Genomic DNA, 25,127 nt, shown 5'->3' with positions numbered 1-25,127 from the left:
AAGATATGTAAGTTTTTGAAGAATTAATGAGCTTTTCTTCCTAAGCTGATCATAATTTTTTAAATGATTTACATAACTAAATGCACTTCATATGTAGGTAAAAATATTGAACTTTAAAAATCCTCAAATATAAAATATTAGAAATCAATGGTAATCCAGTGAAGATAAAATTAAATACTCAATATATACTTAATAACATAAAAAGAGAGAGAGAAAAATCTAATTCTAGTGGCATTGCATTCTTCAGTTGTTAAATAATCATAGTATAATGACACCTCTGCCAAAAGGTTCATCACCTATGGTCACAGAAAAATTTAAATGTATTTCAGTATTAGTAATATAGGTTTTAATGAATTATAATAGTTTCAAGTTGTAGAGGATTCAAGATAAATTTTATTTCCATCTTAAAACTTAATCCCCTCCCAATTTCTTTTTTTTCCACAGAAAGCAGAAAAATAATTTATTCTAGTAGATGGCATAAACAAGAAAGTAATCCTGAAAATATACTTTGGTGTAATTCTGTTGGGACAGACATTCCCTCTGAACATGCTCTCCTACTGACTGCCCTGCTGGACTCTCCCTGTCTTGTGACAGTTTTTAAACACTTCACTGATTCCTATGTTGTGGCCAGGCAGGACTCATCTTCAAATCCATAGGTTCCAAGGAGAGAGCACTGTATTTCTCAGAAGAATAGCACCTTCTATCTCAGAAGAGTGCATAAACATCTTACACAGTCAGCAGAGTTCAGGTTAAGTAGGCACATAATTTGTTAAAATGTGGAAAAGGTGACAGGAAAAAAATGCTGCATTGTAGAATAAGTTATTCAATTGTGGTGTGAATGTTTAAGGCAGCTGATGGCCAAAATAGGCAAGTCAAAGAAGGTGGTCAGTGTTTGGAGTTGAGTCTGCATCTGGAGGAATTTTTTCGCGACCTCAGTGACTGAGCGCTGGAGAGTGGGTCTTCCTCCTCAAGGTCAATGATACTTGAGGTATCAAATGGTCTCATTTTCCCACTGCGGTCCAAAGAGAGGGTTGGGTGGGCCAGAATTGCAATCAGTCAAAAAAGATAGCAGCACACTGAACATGCCACCAGCATGGTGATGATAATTCCCTCACTGGCACCCTTAGGGATGAACCGGGGCACCAAGAAGCCGAGGAAGCCCCAGAACACATTCATCACAATGAGAGGCACCATGAGTCTGTTACATGCCACAGTTACTCCTGGAGCTACTGGCCCCTGCTCAGTAGCCTCACTTTGGTTCCACCTGGCACCAGCCCCCTACCAAATTTCTTAATTGAATAAAACTAAATGCATCACTCACTCTTGAAGGAAATTTTGAAAAGTACATATATAGAGAAGCCAAAAAAATTTTTTTAGACTTAAAATTATTATGTCTAACTTGTTTTTCTTGGTAAAGATGCTCTTCTGTACATGGATCTTAGTACGATGTGTTATATAACTCCAAGGGGTGACATTCAAATGCCATTCATACCAAGTAGCATGTGAATGGTAACCTTGTGGTTGAACATCATGGAGGACTTGCTGTCTGTACCCGGACCTTGTCTGGTAATTGTGAGGTCGACAGATACAGAATCTGCTGTGTCACATAATATGACTTTAGGTATGTATTAATATGACTGCCAGAGCCAGCTACATAACTGGAAAATAAAAGTGTAGTGTTCCTTGTCCAAAACAAACAGGAAAAAAGTTTTTCCTTTCTTCCACTGTTTCTCTACTTATCTGTCACGGTATTTTGTTGTTTTTGTCTTTGTTGTTGTTTCAAATTTTCTATTTAATATTACATTCCTCCAGGTGCAGAGAAACTCGGAAGTGCAGACCCTTAAATGGACTTGGGGACTTCCCTAAAACTTACTGCACCAATTTCAATCCTCCATGTTTGTCCCAACCTTCTGCCCAGAGTGGATGCTGGCAGTGGCTGCTGGGCAAGAGCCCGAAGCAAGTGGCCAAGAACCCACCCAAGGGAGGTGCTAAGAGGTGAGAATGCACATGAGCTCCACATCCCTGGGTCATGCTCTGTTGTGTCACTGGGCTTCACATAAAATACACAAGAACAAAGATTAAATTTTTAAAAATTTTAAGACACAATCTCAGAACATTAAACCCCAAGAGGAGCATCCTTCTTCTTCTTTTTAATGTTTATTTATTTATTTTTGAGAGGGAGAGGGAGAGGCAGAAAGAGAGAGAGAGAGAGCTGGGGAGGGACAGAGAGAGAGAGAGGGAGAGAAAATCCCAAGCAGACTCTGCATTGTCAGCTTGGAGTCCCATGCAGGGCTCGATCCTATGAGCTATGAGATTGTGACCTGTACCAAAATCAAGTTCAGATGCTTAACTAACTGAGCCACCCAGGAGCCCCAGAGAAGCATCCTTCTGAGGGCAAGGTCCTGTGCTACCACACTGGTTGAGCACCCATGAAGCAGACCCTGATCACTACATAATTTATCATCCAAACCAAGACAATCTTGACAATAAAAGGGACAGAACTCCAACTTTGCTGAGACAAGAGCTGTTAACCAACTTATTTGGGACAAATTGTGGTTAATAATAACTCTACAGAAAATACAACTCAAAAATATAGCCAATGAGTGTTGGTTTAGGAATAAGGGTGGCTTAAATCCAATGATTCCATTTCTGTATTTTTCTCATCCCTCTGCTCCCCTTCATGTCCTTTCATCCTGACACAATTACAATTATGATAATTACAATAGTTCCAGTCACTCATCTGGTTAAAACAATATCCAGAAGATGAACAAAGTTCTCTACAACAAATACCATCCTAGGTATTTCCAGAAAATAAAAGGTCATTCTAGAAGCCTCAGAAAACCCTTCCTCGAGTTGCATTGACTTGAATTGAATCACATGCCTATTTCTGAACCGATTACTATCAAAAGAGACTGAATTAATTTTAAGCCTATTGGAACCACCCATGGAGATGGGAGTGGGGTCACTAATGGGGTCCCATGAAAAGTGTGAATTTCAAAGAAAATCAAGTTTTATTGAGAAAATTCCTATTAGTAATGTGTAAGCAGTGCAGATGCAGAATTGCCAACTAATAATGTTGACTGTATATATAAATAGACTTAAATGTCCTGGGTGAACAGAGCAGAATGATGAATATGAGCCCTGATCACATATGTAGTGACATGAATGGAGGCACGGGTAAGCTAGATACACACCGTTTTCAGAAAAACTTGATCTTTTTGACAAGGCTCTCAGGACCCCCTGTGATTTTTATTACTGCTAACATCTCTCATTACTGTTGAGGAAGCAAAATTATACCTTATGTTCTTGGAGGTTTTTTGTTTTTGTTTTTTATAAGCAGAGCCTGAAAATTAAATTGATATAAGACATCAACAGGAAAAAGGTATACAAATTTACTTAATGCAAGTTTTATGTGACACAAGAGCCTTCATAAGGAATGAAGACCCAAAGAAATGGTAAAACTTGCATGCTTTTATATTAGGGTGAACAGAGAGGCTATTGTGGAAAAGTAAGTAAACTATGTGGAAAAGCTAAAGGAAGATAAAAAAAAAAATTATTTTAACAAAGCCTGTATAAAATTCTCTCGTTCTTGACTTCTCATCCTTGATGATAAGAATGTTACTTTTCTTCTACTATAGGGAAGACATTTTCACATGGGAATTTCATCTCCTGCTTTTAAGAAAAAAGAAGGAAGGTTAGAGTATTCTTCTTACATCTGATATTTTTCATGTGCTTTCAACTCAAAAGAGTCAAAGTACCAAAGTGGCATATTTTAGACGGATGTTTGGAACTCCTTCACTACCTACGGCACATATAAGGAGTCAGCCATAAAGAACTACTGAAAATGGTCCAAATGTGTGATGCTCAGTTAACTTGTGTTCCATCTCAAGCTCCTAGCATTTACTGAACACTGAATACATGCACATTAAATTAATTAAGGACAAAAGCATTATTAGGGCTGGAAAGTATTATTACATTTTTACAAATTTCAGGAAAACATAACAGATTCATACTTAGGTGTATCTAATAAATTGATTAAAACATATAAAGAAAAACTAATAAAAGGACAGAGAGATGTTGACAAACTTATTATAGCTATGATCAAGTCCCCAAAGTTTATCTACAGATTGAACGTACTTCAAATAAAATCCCCCAAAATATTTTGCTTTCTAAAACATGTATGGAAAAGCAAAGGGCCATGAATAGCCAAGATACACATGAATAAGGGTAAGGCCAGATGACTTCCCCACCAAATATCAACATTTACTTTCACTGGAGTAAGAAAATGATAGAAAAATTGACCAAAGTAATTTATTACACTCTTGATATTTATCAAAACTGGTTTTGAAAATTCCTGGGAATAGCATCAACCCTTTAGCTAAATGATACTGGAATAATTCATTATCCATATGGAGAAAAATAAAACTAAGTGTTTATTTTACTCCATATAAAAAATTATTCTAGATGGAATAAAGACAGCAAGACAAAACTTTGAAATTATTTACAGAAAATGAGGATATCTTTATAATTTTGGGATTGAAAAGGATTTCCTAAACAATTTACAAAGACACCTATCATTAAATTTTGACAAATTTGCATACTTAAAAATTAAGAACTTCTGTTTACTAAAAGGCACCATAAAGAAAATGGGAATATATTTTCAATAAAGAATCATTATCCAGAATGCATAAAGAACTCTTCCAAATCAACATGAAGAAGACAACCAATGGGAAAAAAGAGTTATTACACGAACACAAATTTTGCCAAAAAGAATTATAAATGGTGATTAAGCATAAAAAGGATGTTCAATCTTACCCTTCATCACAAAATGAAGATTGAAATGAGATGAGATATTATTTTTCACCCAGTAGATTGACAGATGCTTATAGTCTGGAAATACCAGAATTTGGAGAGGACATTACTGACTGAAGTGACAATTGGTTTAGCCACATGTAAGAGATATTTAATATTAATAAAATATTAACATTTCATATTATTCTGTAAATGGGACTAGGGTTAGGCAGGGCAAAGCGATGAAAAGGAAGACATATGTGAAAGCACGAAGACTGGAGACGCTCTAGTTATTAAGTTGGGAGGTATTGAAAGAAAGAGATGTTATTATTATATATTTTAATTTTTAAGGGCTATATATTTCTTTTTTTTAATTTTTTTTCAATGTTTATTTATTTTTGAGACAGAGAGAGACAGAGCATGAACAGGGGAGGGGCAGAGAGAGAGGGAGACACAGAATCCGAAACAGGCTCCAGGCTCTGAGCTGTCAGCACAGAGCCCGACGCGGGGCTCAAACTCACGGACCGTGAGATCATGACCTGAGCCGAAGTCGGCTGCTTAACCGACTGAGCCACCCAGGTGCCCCAGGGCTATATATTTCTTGATATGCATTAATGATAACATTAGAATAATAAAACAAATACAATTTTACATATCAAATGAAGAAAACATATTTAAAAATATATTGATAATTCTCCACTTGGAACATTTAGACAAAACCTATAAAATGTGTTTGAAGTTGTATAGTCAATTGCAGATCTGGCACAGGGACAGAGTTTCCCACTAGCTAACCTGGTGCATTTTCAAAAAGTATATACCTTTCAGTTTGCTGGATTAATAATTAGAACTTTGTAAGATTTATTTTTTTTAAACCTAGAATTAAAATTTTTAAGTTGCGAGCCCACTAATTTGGGCTTGGCAACAATTCAAAGTGAATCAGGCTAACGTTTACCTTTGTACTATTTAAAATGAATAAGTACTTTAAGCAAATTAATTGTGTTAAGATTTAAAGTTTAAAAAAAGGATTCTCTTTTTAATTGTTTAAACTTTTCATGGATGCAAAAAATACTGACTGAACTCTAAATAATCACTCTTCTAATGACACATGAGCCTTATCTATTCATTTGAGTAGGATCTGAGAACTTTGTTTTGCAAGAGATGATTTTTCTTCAATGTATGAAACCGTAACTGTTTATAAAATATTCATAAGCTTAATTTTCCAATAATTCTAGTCACCTTTCTTTGTGGTTGAAAAATGGGTTCTTTTAATGCACAAGTCCCCTTTTAAATGATTATGAGTTATAACAAAACAAAACAAAAATGCTTGGTTACTCAGAAGACAAACACAAAACATTTCCTTATCCTAAATTTGACAGCATAGCCTGGATTAGGATTAATATGGTTTGTACTGATCTAATCAAAAACAACCATAGAAAGGACAATTGGAAAGGTTCCAGAAGAAGAATGGTAAAAAAAGGAGAGTAATTAGGTTAATATGTTTAATGTTCTGAGAAGAAAACACATGGAGAAAGATTTCTCCTATTCCCTGGAATATAAGTATTCTCAATGTTAAAAAGTGACTGAAAGAAATGTTGGATAATGTAACTCCGTGAAGAAAATATCATTTAAATATAATGTGGGAAGGCACTTAAAGGACAGAGCACTTAACGAAGTGTATTTAGAGTATATTGATTACAGCCATAAATTTATATACTTCTTGTGTAGATAAATTCGTTACCGTGATCCATTCAAAATTACCATTTTAGATGGTATTACTCTATACAGAATGCTGGCAACCTCGAGTGAAGCTGATTTATTCAAGAGAATTATTCATTTAATTTCCACCATTTAGTATTTATGTTCCCTTTCCATTCATTTATTCATTTCATCTTTATTCATTTATGCATTTATCAAATATTCATTTAAATGAGTTTCATTATAACTACAGAAAGTATAGAGCGAGATTTGCAGTAAATTTATTCTTTTAATAGGTTTATTCTTGCAAAATCCTCTGAGCAGATAAAGTCTACTTGACCCATTATGTTCACATCTCTTTACATTTTTTACAACTTTCCCCTATCCATTTCGTTTCTTAATTTGGATGCTTTCCTTGAATTTTATTAAATTGCTTAGAATCAACCTTGGTAATCTATTTAATGTTTGACATACTAAATATTTATTTATGCAATGAATATATCATATGTTATGTTGTAGATTTTATAGTGCAGTCATTGAGGAGACTTTACCATTCATCAGTCAAGCAAACTTATTTCACACTAGATAATATAGTAGCTTGTTGAGAGCTTTCCCTTTAAAACTATTCATATGTCACTAACATTGCCCATGGTCATTTGAGATTTTTCTGCTTCAATATGTTTTTGGTTGTTGTTTCACTAAAATTAACTTGTTAGTTACAAAAATGTGAACTAATTACATTTCACATTGCTAGTAGAACTGTTATTATTATTATTTGTTTGTTTAATGATGATTGTGCATCTAGTTTTGCTAGTCCAATGGAGCCTGAAATCCTGCTTCCCTCTGAGCTTTGGCTGGCCCATATGCGTTCTTTTTTCTGCAAATGAACATTTTTCCACATATGCCAGCATGAGACAGAGACGGAGACAGAGACAGAGACAGAGACACAGAGAAAATGGAGTGTTTTGTTTGTTTTGTTTTGTTTTATTAGCTTTCCACATTTTTAATTTGGTGCTAAGTGTTTTAAAGGTAGTTACTTAAGGAGCACCTGGGTGGCTCAGTCAGTTAAGCATCCAACTTCATCTCAGGTCATGATCTTACAGTTCATGAGTTTGAGCCCCATGTCTGGCTCTGTGCTGACAGCTCAGAGCCTAGAGCTTGCTTCATATTCTGTGTCTCCCTCTCTCTCTTCTCCTCCCCAATTCACGCTCTGTCTCTCAGAAATAAGTAAATGTAGAAAAAAAAATTTTAAATAAAAAATAATAAATACAGGTAGTTAGTTACTAAGTAACTTTTTTCTTTTTTATACCCAGCCTTGGCATTCCTGTGCTCCTGTTTTTACATCTATTTCTTCCTACCCCCTTTACCTTATTTTGGTTTGGTTATTCATTTTGGCTCCCTTTTGTGGGTTACTGATTTTGGCTTCTTACCTAGCTGTGTTTTTTCACCCTTCCTTAGTTTCATCGTGTCCAAAAAGTGGGGGTCAGAGTCCCTTACTCAGGCAGTGCTATAGAAAAATAAACAAACAGTATACTTCCAGGCCGAGAGAGTTCTTTCTTCCCACTCCTCCTATTATATTTTTTAAAAATCATGCAATGGAATATGCTTGAAATTACTGTATGGAATTGCTTCTCTTACAAATTGATAACTACCAAAAGTAAATGAGTTAGTATCTTTTATACTAGCTTATGTTTTGACCACTAATAGTTCCTTTTTAATTATTTAGGCATTAGGCTTTCGTTTAATATTTTTAAGTATTAAGCTTCTTGTTAAAGGGTGGGAGGAAAAAGATGCAAAGGTGGCAAATAATTATCGTTGTCTTTCCTTGGAGGTTCAATTTTTATTTGACGTCAGCATGGATATACAGATAAACTCTATAATGCTAATAGCAATAACAGTATGAAAAGCATGGAGACGAATGAGTGTCAATATTGTAGCTGGCCGAAGAACTGAATGCAAAATTCCATTCACCATAAATTCTACAGAAATGTGATCTGGAAGATCATTGCTGAGGGGGGCACAAACAGTGTTGAAACTTACAGAATTTACAGAAAAGGTGAAAATAGATTCCATTTTATATATATATCATGATGGTAAGTCATATTCAAAACAAGTGTGCTTAGGTGAAAGAAAGTGTGTTTTAAGTGCATTGTCTATTGTTTGTTTAAATTGCTTTTCCCCACTGTGTTCAAGCATTTACTATAGGAATATTTTGAGATTATGGTACTTGTTATTTTTTAACTACAAGTGTAGTTTTAATAACAGGACATGATTTTTATATAAGTGATCATAACAATGTTTAGGGAAGTAGTAAATAGTAGCTTTATTATGAATTTAAATCTCTGTGATGTCAGTAGTTGAGCCATAAAGAAAACTTCTCCTGAAGGTCTTCTACCCAAGGTGTTCTGTACTGATGAGAATCTTAAGCAGCAACAGAGACAGCTGAGTAATATTTGCATCAGTTTCTTGAGACTGTGTTTTGCTACTTTTGTTTTGGGAATTAAATATTACATATAACTGTCAGGTACATAAATACATATCCCTCAATTTTTATTGTTGCCACAGTTAAAATCTCACAAATAAGTTCCCTGCCACCCATCTCCCACCTATAATGGGCTATCTTCTAGGCATCTTTTTTTTTTTTTTTTTTTTTTTTTAATTTTAAAAGGCTCTACTCATTCTCTGTCAATTATAAATTCCACACACAGTCCTTAGGATAGTCCTTCACAAGGCAGAGGGCCTGTCTCCAGATTTATCAATATCCTGAATGTACATCTTCAACTTCAACAACTGAATTAGAGCAGATGACATTCTTTTTAATGTCTCTATGCCTTTATACCTGGTGTTCCTTTGCCTAGAAGCCCCTACCCTCCTTTGCCCTGTAAATTCCTCATTCTCTGCATCAGCTCACTAGTCTCCTCTTTCCTGAGGCTTTCCATTAGAGTGTTAATTCCTAAAATCCCTCCCTTTTGTTGCTCCAACACAATTTTATTCACATCTTTAATAGTGTTATGTTATATGATATGGAAGGAGTACCATATAGTGGTTAAGATCACGACCACAAGCATCAGACTGAGTTCAACCCATGACACAGCAATTCCTAGAGCATAACCTTGGGTGAGTTATGTGAGCTCTCTGGACTTCAATCTCCCCATCTGTTAAAAAAAGGTGGGTAATAGGGGTGCCTGGGTGGCTCGGTTAGTCCACCGACTTCAGCTCAGGTCATGATCTCTTAGTTTGTGAGTTTGAGCCCCACGTCGAACTCTGTGCTGACAGATGGGAGCCTGGATCCTGCTTTGAATATCTCCCTCTCTGTCTTCCCCTCCCCTGCTCACGTTCTGTGGCTCTCTGTCTCTCAATAATAAATAAACGTTTAAAAAAAGGGGGGAGGTAGTAATGGTAGGTCAAAAATAGTTGAATATTTCCTGCTTCAGCTTTGATATGTAAAGAGCTCAGAGGCCACACTTCTGTGCTCACATGAAAAAGTGAAACAAACTGAAAACCAATTACTTTTCTTGAACCTATCAGAGAACTGAAGTTGCGGGGCAAACCGCCATCTTGAAATCTGGAGAGACAGTCTCAGCCAGAGAGTCAGAGACCAGATCTGCTTACCTGCAGCAGAAATTGCTGAAGGAATAAACTTGAGGAACACTTAAATGGCACTTTGGATGAATTATGAGACCTGAGTGTGGACTAGTGAGAGCATGAGAAACTCCCAGGGTCAGCAGTCATCGGAGGACCCACATTTTTTAATAGGCTTTACATCCAGGTAAAGAAAAAGGGAGGCAATGTAAAAAGCTCCAGATCCCCAGAGCTGAAATAATTTGGGCAACAAGATAAAGTAGCATTGGATTACAACACAGAGTATAAAATATGTACCCTGAGTCCATCCATGACATAAATAAATGACTGAATAACTTAATAAATGGTGAAAAATTGACAAATCTTTCATGCAGAGGAATTCCAAATTACTTAAGTAGCCACTCTGACATTGAGGAGTTAAAACATAACTCCCCACTAATTAAGTGTTGGCTGTGCATAGAGCATTTCTTTGAAAAGAAACCTGAAAACAAAAACAAAAACTATCTTAAACAAGTCATCAAGTTTAATAACAACAGTGGTAAATCATTTTGATATTATGCACCTTTAATATGATGCAGTGAAAATGGTAGCTAACCTCTGTGTTCTTCCACTTAACAACCCATAATCCCAGTCTAATCATGAGAAAAAACATCAGACAAATTCCAATAGTAAGTCACAAAACAAAATACCTGACTGGCACTCCTCAAAATTAAGTTCATCAAAAACAAGATAAATCAAAGAAATTGTTAAAGTCAAGAGGAACTGAAGAAGATATGATAACCAAGTGTCATGCGGTATCATGGATAGGATTTTGGAATTGAAAAAGAACATTAGGTTAAAAATGAAGGAAATCTGAGTAAAGCATGGAGTTTAGAATTAGTAAGAATCAGTATTGGTTCATTAAATGATGGTTAATTTAATATGTCAACTTGACTGGGACACAGGGTACTCAGATATGTGGATAAACATTGTCCATAAGGGTGTTTCTGGATAAGATTAACATACTAATCAGTAGACTGAGTAAAGTGGATGGCCCTGCCCAATCCCAGTTGGTCCCAACCAATCCACTGGCGGCCTGAATAGAACAAAAGACAGGATGAGGGAGAAATTGCTCTTTCTGACTGTTTTTGAAATGAGACCTGGTTCTCCTCCTATACTTGGGCTGGAATTTACACTGTCAGCTCTCCTGGGTCTCCAGGTTGTAGATGGCAGATCATGGTACTTTATAGCCTTCATAATCACATGAATCAGTTCTTTATAATAAATCTATGTATCATCTAGCTATGTTTGTATGTATATATGTGTGTATGTATGTATGCATCCATCTATCATCGATCATCTATCTATCTATCTATCTATCTATCTATCTCCTATTGTCTGTTCCTCTGGAGAATGCTGACTACTACCCATACTAATATAAGATGTTAATAAGAAGAACTTGGTGTGGAATATATGAGAACTCTGTCCTATCTTTGCCATTCTTCTGTAAATCTAAGCCTATTCTAAGGTGAAAAGTTTACTTAAAATAAAGTTTGAATATTGGTAATTTAATAATGGTTGGCCTAGCTCTTCACAGAAGTATAATGCACACTAAGAGGTTAATCCATGTATAGTTCTTAGAACAATGACTGGTGCAAAGTAAATGTCAATAAATACTACCTATTATTATTAAAGTACCATGCATGTTTATCGGTTTTTCATTGTTTTCCATTCTTCTGTCTCTTGTTGAGTCTTAGTATTTATTTTTGTAATCTCTAGAGATCAATTTTATTAGTTCTGCATGTGTCAGGCTTTGGAAATTTCATAGGAATGACCAGAATGTCTTAATGAGTATTTACAGAGGATATCTTCTGCATTTTATACTAGTCGATCTATTATAGAAGTAGACAAAGGAATAGAAAATGTTTTTTAAGAAAACTACAGCTTATCTGGAGAGATTTCTAAAAATGCTTTTATCATTTATCTTGCTATTATTAATTTGAACTTTTATTTACTCTGTCTTCCTCCAAAATGGAGCTAAGGTAATAACCATGTGAGTTAACTAGGCAATAAATGGAAAGATATGGAAGTAATAATGTGGTGTCTATCGTGTAAATAAGTCTCTCAATGAAACATACATAATCCCTTCTGCCAGACATGTTTAAGAATTAAGTGATCTAAGTCACACAGATATGGATTTAATTTCTAGCCCTTGCAAGCTGTGTTCTTTTAGCAAGTTTATTGACCTCTGTTTCAGTCAGTTTTATTTATATATAGAGAAAAATGTGTGGTTGTTCTAAGGAATAGACAAAATAGGTGAAAGAGCTAAATAAAGTAATTAATGTGTGCTCAATAAACAACCACCGATACTTACACAGTATTGTCAGCAAGGAACATGTTATCTTGTTCAGTGAGGAAAATATTTGTTCATTTTGAACACTGGGTGTTGAAGAAAATATATCATGGAGCAGGTAGAATGTTACTGAGCACCTTCTATAATATCTGATTGTGATATTATATCCAATAAGTAAAAGCAAACTGTTTTCTCAGGACTGGATTTTCAGTGGTCTTTTCCCTCCATCTCCCTTTTTCAAATAGAACTGGAGTTGTACCTAAAGCAATTCTTAAGCCCCTAATACTATTCTATCTTAACCGTATTGATGCCTGAGATTAAAAATGAAAATAATACCAGTTCATTTATTTTTGGACTTTTTTTCATCTTTAATTGTAATTTCATTTCTCAAATGATACATTATTTCTTTGTCATTAACTCTCTTCATCCCATCTGGAATGTCTCTTTTTCATTGTCCTTCGTATTTCTTTTTTATTTATCTATGATAATGTGCCTGCTAGACTGTCATCTTTCTTTGCCAATTTTAGTTATGAAGTATATCTTCTATCTATTCTGATTTTCTCCCACAAATTGTGTCTTTTTTTATCTTTGTTTTCATAAATTGTATATTCTTTTCCCCTGCAGGTTTAATGACGCTCTTAGGAGTACAGATAATTTCCTGTCTCTGTTGGCTCCATTCTGGAAAGCATACAACTTTGAGATTAACCTAGTTTTACTGAACCTCTTGCTCATCATTTTCTTTCTCTGTTATAACAACATTGATGATTTTTAAAAGTGCCCCTTAAACTCTTAGTTACCACTGAACTTGTACTTTCTTTGCTTCTTACCTATCGAATAGTTAGAGATATCATCAAAAAAAACATGCTCAACAACAGTATAGGGTCATTTAAAGAAAAGAGCAAAAAATACTTTGGAGTTTTATTTATGGAAGGGTTCTGATCTTAAACTAGAAGTATTGATGGCAAGTTTTGATGCTCTTCAAAGAAGCAACTCTATTTTATTGTGTGAATCAGTGTCAAGAAATTTCCTATCCCCAATAGCCCCATTTCCCAGTTTGAAGATGATCATCCATCAAATGCAATATGTATAATAAATTGAAGTCTGCCAAGAATTTACGTTCTCTGGATGAAGTTGAACTATGAGTTGAAACAAGTGTTATTTACCTTAGTACAGGGGATGAATATGAAAGAGTTAAGACTTAGTTTCATCATACACCACTAAGCAGCAGCTATCAGGAATCTTTGCTGGAGATTCTCCAGTAGATCAGGTAAAACAGTAAAGCTCAACAACAAAAAAATTCCTCCAGCTCACTTGTAAGTATAAGGGAAAGTGGATGCTCTTTCACAGGGTGGAAAGGCACTTATCATGTTGAAAGTACCAATTTAGCACTGAAGATTGCTAATGGTTGCTGCAAGATGAGTCACAATTTATAAGCATTCCTGGCAGAGTGCTGAAGGGTTTATAGCTTAGAGAACTGGGGGCTGTGGGGGCTGTGTCTTAATTTCAGTGGAACTAGCAAAGATTTAACATCGTTCCTCTTTTCTTGTCAAAAGAAAAGTTTTACTTTTTTCCCCCGTAGAGCCTTGCATGTATATCTAGTTCAGCTTAGTGACATCAAAAATTCCACAGGCCTCATGAATCTCCCCGAGGTGGGTGCTTGCACTGAGGGAGCTGGCCCCGATCTGATATTTGTCATGGACTTGAACCCCTCCTGACATGGTGTTTCTGAGGTCTGTTCCACTGCTGGTCTCACATGGCTACCCAGACTCCAGGGAGAGTAAACCCAGTCTTCAGTGAAAAAGTTCTGAGAAGCTTTGGAATTCTAAATTTGAGTTTTCTGTCCTCTATCTTTTATTTAGAACTTAAAAAAAAAAAAAGATTACATTAGCATCTCTTATTATGGCATAAAATAAACAAAAAGAACTAGTATTGACTGTCAGTCGAGTTAGGTACTCTTTTTGATGTTTTACGTACATTATTATTATTCCATTTATCCTAGGAGGAGATATTGTTACATTCATTTATGAATGGTACAGGGTGAAGCTGGACTTTAGAAGTCAAACAATGCACTTGAGATCACTCAGCCAGTAAGCAATGGAGACTGGATTTGAATCCGGGTTTCTGACTGAAAAGTTTGTATCCTTACTGAGTTTTTTTGCCATATTATTAAAATCTAAATTCAGAATGCCTAGATCTGCTCAGAAGTGCATGGCTCTTAAACTCTAGTCCTTATGGCATACTGTTTTGTTATTCTCTTTGCATGTCAATATATGCTCTACTAAGATATAAATGGAAAACTCTTTCTTCTGATTCTCTTTGCCTGGCAGAAACATCTGTACAATCTAGGCTTATCAGCATATTCACTGCCACACACAGAGTTGCTCAGAGAAGAATGAAGATCATCAGGCACGTGCATTTCATTGCTGCTTTCAGAGATTGCGTCTGTGTCCCATCAAATATACTGCTTTAGGGATACTGGCTTGACATAAGCAATACCTGAAATGGATAATTTCATGTTTCATTCCTTTCTTGGAAATGGTAATATTCTGTGTCCACACTGAGATCAACTCTGAAGACTCTAGTACAAACATAATATAGTAATTGTTTTAAAGACACCAAAGTCCACTTCATCTCTTTCACTTTTATAAGTGAGATCTGATTTAGACCAAGTGGATTACCCAAAAATTGTCACTAAAAATAAGATCTCACACCACTTACCTTTTTAGATCCTGCCCAACCTTTGAATGATATTTCTTGTCCCTACTTTCACCAGCTCAGCTCCCTTCTGATTGAAATACCATTCTTCCATCTTTCCTCTTCCTGCCTCTCTGAGGAAATCCTAACCTTTTTTTGCCTTGTTAGGATCACTATATTCACTAACAGAGAGTGGAAATTTTCTAGAGTAGTAAAAAGAGAACCAAATAGTTGAAACAAGTAGAAAATATTGTAGAGAGAAGGCAATTTATTGTTGGATGATCACCAGCAGTTTGCCATCAAGAATAAAACAGGTAAATTTTGTGGAGCAAGTTGACATCAGGGTAGATATGAAGGTGGGGAAGTATAGTAGAGCCAGTGTGAGCAACATGCTGAAAGAATGTTACCACACCGTCAGTGAGAACCTTGCCTTCGGAGCCAGGTAGTTTGGCTCAAAGCCAGCTTTGCACTTTCTGAATTCATGAATTTGCATATGTTATTCAATTTCTCCAAGCCATGATTTTCTCACTTATATAATTAGGATGGTACTAATGTCCCCTAACCCATAGGTTGTTGTAAGCATTAAGCCAGTTAATCATCATGAAACAATGGACACAGTGTAAAGTGCTCAATAAGCAAAAGCAGTATGGATTTAATAATGAATACCTGTGAAATCAGATGCTTTGTAATTTACTTACCTAGTGCCTGGCACATAGTAGACATTCATTAAATGTTGGTTTAATAGGGGCGCCTGGGTGGCGCAGTCGGTTAAGCGTCCGACTTCAGCCAGGTCACGATCTCGCGGTCCGTGAGTTCGAGCCCCGCGTCAGGCTCTGGGCTGATGGCTCGGAGCCTGGAGCCTGTTTCCGATTCTGTGTCTCCCTCTCTCTCTGCCCCTCCCCCGTTCATGCTCTGTCTCTCTCTGTCCCAAAAATAAATAAAAAACGTTGAAAAAAAAAATTTAAAAAAAAAAATGTTGGTTTAATAAAGAAACCATATATTTGGGAGAATGGATTGGAGAGCAGAAACAAAAGAGAAGAAACCACAAATCGCCTGAGTTTGAGGAACAAGTTAAAAGCAAAATCTGTTTCTTTGGTATTAAATAAGAAAATGAGATAGTCTCTGTTAATTCCTAGTGGTGGATTTTGCTGCCCCAAGCAACCTGCATGTTCTCTGGCATCCGTCTCTGAGTTGCTATGGACGGTTTGGTGTCAGAGTGTGTGCTTCATGTTAAGCTTAAGGGATTTCAGCGGGAATAATCAGGATTTCTCGAATTCATGATGTTATGTATGATATCTGCTAAATGAGTTTGCCCAATGAAAATGGATATTTTTAAACTGTGGCTAACTTTAAAGCTGTAGCATTGGGTATCTGAGATACTCTTCAGAAGTACTGTATTTATAGGTTATAAGGAGCAGCCAACTTCCACTGTGAGCTCAGGTGCTGATCCCTGGGAGCTAACATTCTTTTTTTAAAAAACTTGCTTCTACACAGGGCATTTCTCACAGTGCTGCCTTTGAGGGAAGATAAGGTGTTTTAGTCTTGTCTCGCTCACAAAAAACAGTGAACATTAGATTACATTTAAAGTATTGCATCGATTCCACCAATAACTCTAGCATTTTACTGTAAGGTATTCACATATAATTTCAGTATGAATTACTGTTCTCTAATTATGACTCTAATTATCTTTTTATATGCTGGGTCAGTTCATTAAAACTGTGCTACTCAGTGACTACTCTTTCATCTTCTTCAGTACAGCCATTGTCACAACCTTTTTTTTGCCAAATGCTCATCTTCACGTACTAAATCGAGGTTTGCCGGCAGCCTTCAACTGGCTATTTTATACATTTGGACATGTCTTTAGCCTAAGTGCGTTTACTGTACTTCGAGAAATCCTTAAAGACTTTAAGAAAATAATTGAAGCTATTACTAGAAAAACTAAAGTGCATTTCAACAGTATCGAAAAATGTAAATCTTTACGTCAAGGCTTAAAAGCTTTCTCCTTTTACTTAACAGGAAAACTACATGGTTTAGGATATTCATCTGTCCAAAAGTAATTTTGAAGGTAAGAAATATCATAGTGAGTAAATTTGTTTGGTTTTGACATATACATTTAAAAAAGGAGCAAAGAGAGAGAGAAGGTGCAGAACAATAAAATAATTTTGAACAAGGAATGTCTAATTTTATTATTACTGGTTGGGTTCAATTGTGGCTCCAAAAAAGATATGTCTACATCCTAACACCTGGAACCTGTGAATATGACCTTGTTTGGAATGGAATTCTTACTGGCCATATTTCTTTCTTGGGAGACAACCATTATATCCCATGTAGGCTTATTAAAAATATGATTTTCAATATTTGAATGTACACAGTATTTGAAAAAGTCTGAAGAATAAGTTATTAATTTTAGTTGTTTGTGTTTTATCATCCACATCCATAGTATATCTTGACTCTAATGAAAAAATCATCAATAAGTCACTTCAGAGGATTACATTAATAGTTATTGAGAAATACATTACTATCACTCATTTGCACAACACTTTGTACCTGCAAAAGAGCATTTGTTTTATCTGGAAAGAAGGCTGAAGCATAAATTGTCTCAATGTGACTGATGCTGCTGCTGAGGCTATTCATTCATTCATTGATTAAATAAGTATTTTTTTGAGCACCTACTATGTACCAGTCTATGTGGTAGAGATACAAGGAATACATAAACATCTTTATGGATCTTATAATTTGTTGTGGGTAGAAGAAGGACTTTCAAAAAACATGAAAATAATAAACTGTATGTTATGTTAAAACATATATATCAGGTTAAACAGCAAAAAGTGCTGTGTTAGAAGGGTTTCAAATAGAAATGGTCATATGTTTGATAAATACTTGAGGGAAGTAAGGATATGAGTCATAAGGATACATGGGAAATGTTTTTCTAACACAATGTATAGTTGGTGCTAACATCTGTGCCTGAAACAGTAAGAAAGTCGGTGAGACCAAAGAGGAGGCGAATAGTAGATGAAGTCAAAGAGGTAACAAGGTCAAAATATAAAGGGTTTTTATGGCATTTGAGGATTTTGGCTTTTTTTCTGAATTCATTGCAAAAATTTTGGAAGGTTCAAATTAAAGTGATACGATCTAACTTATGATTTAAAGAAAACATTCCCTGTGCTGTGTAGAAATAGACAGTAGGTGTGAAAAGATATGGTCAGGAGATTCAGGTGGCTCTTGGCATAATGTAGGTCCAGGTTATTTGTACCAGGATTGAGCAGTATAGGTGATGAGAAGTGGTAAAACCAAACATGTTTTAATGCTGGATTGGATTTGGGGTATGAGAAAAAGAGAGAATTTAAAGATGATTTCAAGTCTTCTACTTGTCTAACTAGAAAGATTAAGTTGCCATTAAGTGGAATAGATAACGTGGATTTGGAGAGATAAGTTAACAAACATGCTAGCTTCCAGATATCTGAGATCCAAAATGCTGAGTAGGCAGCCAGAGATACACTGGCAGTCAGAGACTCAGGGGAGAAGGCCAGGACAGAAATGTGTATTTGGGAGTCATTAGCATATAGGTGCTATTTAAATGAAGGCAGATGAATGAGTCCACGGATGAAATGATGCAGAAGAGAAAATAAGAGGTTCAAGGATAGTGTGGTGAACTCTACAGAATTTTACCTCAGTGACAGTGAAAGTAAACCATAATTTTGTGGTTCCAGAAATCCAATTAAAAAAAAAAGTTCTTAAAGAGGAAGGCAGATCAACTTGACAGGCAGGTCAAGTATTATGATAGCTATTAATTGAGTATTGGATTTAGCAATGTCGAGGTCATTGCTGAATTGACAAGAACAATTTTGATGGACTGATAGGGGCAAAATCAATATTGGAGTGGATTCAGTGGACAATGGGCAGAGAGAAACTGGAGAGCAAAACTATTGAGTTTTTTTCAAGGGATTTAGCTGTAAGGGGAATGATGAAATAGAGAAGTGGTTGTATCAAAGTGACTTTTTAAAAGACAGGTAAATTAGCAGGATAATTGCTCATAGAAATGATGCAGCTGAGAGAAAAAACTTGATGATGTAGAAAATAAATGGGAAAGTACTAATGACATACTAGTGTCAGCGAGAAAGAATGAACTTTTTACAGTGTAACTCAAATGCTTGGCATTAAGTATAACCACAATCAGTTCAACTCTAATAACACAAGAGAAGCAATTGTGTGGGATCAGATGATAGCAGGCACCAATGTATGATGTTGGGAGTTTCTTTCTGGTGGCTTTGATTTTCCTAGTGAAATAGAAAGCAAGACCATAAATTGAGAATAAAGATGGGGCAGGAATTTTTAGAAGATGAGGAGAGGATAAGGTGAAATGTTCATCAAGGAGTGTGAGGGAGTAAATGAATGAAAACCCACATCATGATGATTGTGCAACATTATAGGGACACTTGAAGATCCTGACTTTGAATCTGAGATGAGACAAGGGTGCTTCTTCAGTGCCTTCACAGTACTGGCCAGTTATTTTGTAGATAATCTCTTGACCTGAGTCGAGATATTTTCACAGGGTCAGACTGAGATCATGTATTTTTGCCAAAAATACCACTGAAGTGATGTCATGGCCTTCTCAGATCATCATATTAGTGGTACGTGATATAAACATGACTTGTAAATTACTTGTCATGTTGGCTTTGATTCTTGTTTCAGGTGGTGTTTGCCAGGTTTCTCCACTGTAAACCTGGTATTTTCATCTTTGCAGTAAATAGGTGCCATGGGTAGGAATATCTTGAGATTACATAAAAGTCCCATTTCTCATAATTTTGCCCACTACCTTTAGCACCAAGTTTTAGTGGTTCTTGTATGCAGTAAGTGTTACTGTGATATTAGCATAATGGTGACTCTCTATTTACATCATTCCTTGCATATTTACTAATTGGAGTACTACTGTAAAGAAGAGATGCCCCTTCTCTCACATTAATTTAATCAATTAATTATTTATATCAGAATGAATAAACAGACTGTATATAATAAATATATGCTATAAATATACAAAATGTATTCTATAGATACAATTAAATACTATGTTTTGTTGATTGAATTGTTCCATTTTTGGCCACTGTAAGTTCCTTTGAGTCATTCCAACATGCCTGTATTCTTTTCTGAGCATATTGTTACTTTCTAGAACCACAAGATATATCAGGGTCATCTTGTATTTTTCTCTGCTTTAGTCCTAGAATCAGACTTTTTTCAAGATCTCTGGTTCCTTTTATTAGTAAATGGCATTTATAAACCAAAATCTGTGTGTTAGTTATATTTATTGCTAACAGTCCATTTCAGTGGGGGGTGCTAGGAAATACAATATCTATTTCTGTAACTACTATCTATGTGTCTGTGTGTATGTAAAAGCTTGAGTTCATTCTGATGTCTCCGATTCTGATTTAATGCTACAGGGTTTGTTCTAACCTCTCTCTTTCAATATGTGTAGCTCTTTTTTTCCCACATTTAGAACTAATTTCTCATTGTCCAAAAGGTATTTATTTATTTACTTGATCCTATTATATGTATAAAGCAGTTTCAGAGTTGCTACTTTGTATCCTTGTGGGGAAAAATACTAACTAGAGCACAGTATTTGTGTACAATTCCTTTGAATTTAGCATTATAGTATGAAGTTTAAACGTATAAACTTTGGTTTTCCAAAGTTAAGTTAGTTCTTTTATTTGCACCTACTTAATTTTGCTTATGTTATTCATTTATAATACAATTAAATTTATCTCTTACTGTTTGCATTCCATTTTAAGTTTCCCACACATCGTGGTTGGTTTAAATTACTTATTTGTTTTTGGGGTATGTGAAATATTCCCATGGTTTTAAAAGTCAGAGCTCTACAAAAAGGTGTACTCAGAGAAACTTCACCCTCCCTTCATCCCTATTAACATATTCCCATTTACCCAATTCTTTCTAAGCTATCCCCACATACATCTTCAGATAATCAATCTCATTAGTTTCTGGTTTATCCCTTTTGTATTTCTTTGCACAAACAAGTGGATGTATGAATACTTTCTTTTTTGTAAGTTTGTTAATTTATTTTGAGAGAGACAGAGATAGCATGAGTGGGGAAAGGGCAGAAGAGAGAGGGAGAGAGAGAATCCCAAGCAAGCTCCACACTGTCAGAGCAGAGCCAGATATGGGGCTTGAACTCACAAACCGTGAGATCATGACTTGAGCCGAAGTCAAAAGTCGGATGCGTAACCGACAGAGGCACATAGGCACCCCATGAATACTTTCTTACATTCTTTTTTTCTTACATGAAATATATCATACAAAAGACATACTTTTGCCCTTTATTTTTCACAATATACAGTTTGCTTTGGTTTCACAACATATATCTGAATTCTATATCACATTAGTTCATAAACATATCCTTAATTCTTTTTACAGCTTTTTAATACTCCATTTTGTAGAAGCATCATAGTTTATCCAACCATCTCCTGTGTAAGGACATTTAGAGAAGAGTTGATTTTAAATAGTGTTATAATTTTGCTAGGTGAGGTGGTTAATATGACTCACTACACCATGGCAAGTTATATATTTTGTCCCTTTCCTAGTAGGAATATTATATTTCTCTGACCCTCTGATGTAAGCAGTGGGTGTATGATTTACTTTGGCTGAGGGCATGTATACAGAAGTAAAATGTGTAATTTCTAAGTAGAAGTTTTAAGAAGTAGCTCATGGTTCACCGTGTCTATTTATTCCTTTGCCGCAAAATGGGCAGTGTCTTTGATAGGGTTGCTCTGTTAGCCTGGAATAAAGACAGTGTTGAACAAAGCTTCGGCTAACCTATGGTGGTTGTGAAATATGATCAAGAAATAAACCATTGTAGTTATATGCCACTAAGAATTTGGCATCATATGTTGCCACAATATAATCTTGCCTAACTCTTCTGAAGTAACTAGGTAACATATCATATATATGCTAAAATAAGAAACAGAATCCCTGTTTTCTATATTAGTCTACTTAGTCTGCTATAACAAGATACTGCAGTCTGGATGGTTTAAACAATAGAAACTTATTCCTCACAGTTCTAGAGGTTGAAGTCCAAGATAAATATGCTGGTTGGTTTCTGGTGAGACCTGTTTTCCTGGCCTGCAGTCAGCCACCTTCTTGTTGTGTTCCTCACACAGGCCTTTTCTGTATGCATGTGGAGAGAGAGAGAGAGAGAGAGAGAGAGACAGATCTGGTGTCTTTTTTTCTTCTTCTAAGATACTGATTCTATTGGAATAGGTCCTCACCTTTGCAATTTCATTTAACCTTACTTAATTCCTTAAAGGTTTTATCTTCAATTATAGTCACGTAGAGGATTAAGCTACAATACATGAATTTGGGGGGAGGTTATCATTCAGTCCATAACATTATTAGTATTAATTATTTAATTATTAATTGTTTATAATTAATGTGTTAAAATGTACATTCAAGTTATAATAATCATTAAAGCATTATTATTCAGTTTGAATTATTCGACTACTAATTAGATAATATATAACTTTATCTTAAAATGATATGTAATTGGCTAGAAATTATTAAATCTCCCTGTATTATTGTTCTTGGATCATTTTCCTTATGTCAAGAAATTGCATCAGGTGCATTTGTTTTTGGCAATTCAGTAATGTAAATTCTTAAAATGGTGATCAATAACTGCTTGTATATACTACCTACTACATTTACCTACTACACATTTAACAATATGGGAATTGGTCTTGTCTTTACATTTTTTTCAAAAGACATATGTAATAATATAGCAATTAAGGTAGCTCTTTAGTTATATAATCTTGAGCAGTATTCTCAGCTGTAAAATGGCAATAGTATTATATATGTCACAGGCCAGGCATGCCTGTGTCCCAGGTCAGGATGCCATCGGTTGATTATGTAAAGCCTGTACCCCTATGTGAATGCTCCACAAAGTGAATTCCAGAATGCAGATGAAAGTTTCTTGGTTATATGACCACAAATCTCCTTGTTTACTTAATCATACAAATTAATTTATAAACATAGAGTAACTTAGAAATAATAATACATTTTTTAATACAAAACAATTATAACAGTTCTTAAGTCCCATGGTATTTAACCTATAATATTCTCCATTTAGGGAAGCAAAATGTGATTTTAAGGACAGAATATATAACATTTTGGAATCACATGGCCTCTGTCTTTTCAAAGATGATATTTAGTGTCCTAGACTAAGATATAAGGAAATTAGTAGTAAGGGAATTTTTTTACTTTAGTCATTATTGAAAACTTCTGAATGAGTTTGACAAGAACTTGAATGCGATTGCCACCTGAATTTTATGTAGGTGTCTTCAGCTTGATGTTTCCATAACATTGCCTAACTATTTGCACAGTTTTTACTAGCTATCACTAAAGGTAAAATGAAGTCTTTTTCATTTACAAAATAGGAGCAGGTAAATGATGTCAGCAAAATGATGGCATGAGACTAATGATAGTGCCCTCGCAGAAACATCAATTTGAACAACTATGTCCACTGAAAAATACCACACAAGAGCCAAGGATTGCAGGTCAGGGATTACGGCACTGAAATTGGAAAAAAAAAAAAGAAGATACAAAAAGGAGGGTAAGAAAGAAAGATTCACAGTACCTCCATTCACCTTTTCTCTCCAAGCCTGGGCAGCCCAGCATGAAGAGACATCCTTCCAATGGGAGGATAGCGATACGAGTGCCAACTTTACCACAGACCCAGAGTTGACCCACCTGGCACCATTTTAACTCCCATGGCACCATGTGACCCCCTACAGGGCCCTGTAGTCCCAGCTTTCCAATCAGCTGACACAAACCTAGACTCCAGGTAGGCACCTGTAAACCTAGTCTCCTGGCTAGGCTCAGTGCCAGACCAACTACTGTGGCCCCTGCTCCTGATCTGCCCCAGCACCAGGATGGTCCCCACAGACCCAACATCTAGCCTGGTAGTGGCTCCAGACCTGCCCCAGTGCCAGACTGGCCCCAGGAACCCCAAACTCCCTGGAAACCAGGCTCCTGGCCTGTCCCAGTACTGGACCAGTCCTGCAAACCTAGAGGCTGAACAAATTATTTGAATAGCCATTTCACAGAATAATATAAAAAATGGTTAATAAGCACATGAAAAGTTGCTTAAAATCATTAGCCATTAGGCAAATGCATCTTAAAACCACACCCTGTAAAATGGCAATAATAAAAAAGACAAGCAATAACAAGTTTTGTCAAGGATGTAGAGAAACTGGAACGCTCATACATTGCTCACTGAAACGTAAAATGTCACAACCATTTTAGAAAATAGCTTGAAAGTTTTTAAAAATGTTAAACCTATGTTACTATATGAGCCAGCAACACCATTCCTTGATTTCTATCAAAGAGAAATGAGAATATATAGCCATACAGAGACTTGTACACAAGTATTGACAAGAGCATTTTAAATAATGGGAAAAACTGAAAACTATAATGTTCATCAATAGTGAATGAGATGGACAAAATGCATTATATCCATACACTGGAATATAATTATTCATCAAGAAAAAGAATAGAGTACTGATACATAATACAACATGGAAGAATTTTAAAATATGCTAAGTGAAAGAAGCCAGACACAAAATAACATGTATGGTTTCATTTACATGTAATGTCCATATAAGAAATAGCCAGATCTATAGTGACAGAAGGTAGATTAGTAATTGTTTATTGATGGGGAGCTGGGCACTTTTATGTACACATACTATGCTTCAACAAAAATCTGACAAAATAAAAGTCAATCATGTATTTGGACAAAAAATAATCTTTATCAAGTAAAATAATTGACAATTATATGGTTATTTTCTGCTTACAGTCAAATACAATTAAATATGTTTTTTGAATCACTTGAAATCAAGAAGCATTTCATCATATTTCATTTGGATCAACACAGAAATTTAAAAAGACATTAAAATCATTTTGAAAGCAATAAAAAGTGGCATATGCCACACCATAATTTTGGGTCACAGCAAAATCTGCACTCATAGGAAAATAT

At 35.5% G+C, this 25,127-nt stretch overlaps 1 pseudogene; it reads right to left on the bottom strand.

Annotated features, from left to right (window-relative positions):
• Positions 1-973: 973 nt before the first annotated feature.
• On the bottom strand, positions 974-23,872 carry LOC132684275 (V-type proton ATPase subunit e 1 pseudogene; annotated as a pseudogene).
• Positions 23,873-25,127: the final 1,255 nt, after the last annotated feature.

This window comes from Panthera onca, chromosome C2, assembly GCF_046562875.1.
Source record: "Panthera onca isolate mPanOnc1 chromosome C2, mPanOnc1 haplotype 2, whole genome shotgun sequence".
Taxonomy (NCBI): domain Eukaryota; kingdom Metazoa; phylum Chordata; class Mammalia; order Carnivora; family Felidae; genus Panthera; species Panthera onca.
Note: the sequence above shows the minus strand (reverse complement) of the source record. Positions and strands in the feature narration are given on the sequence as shown.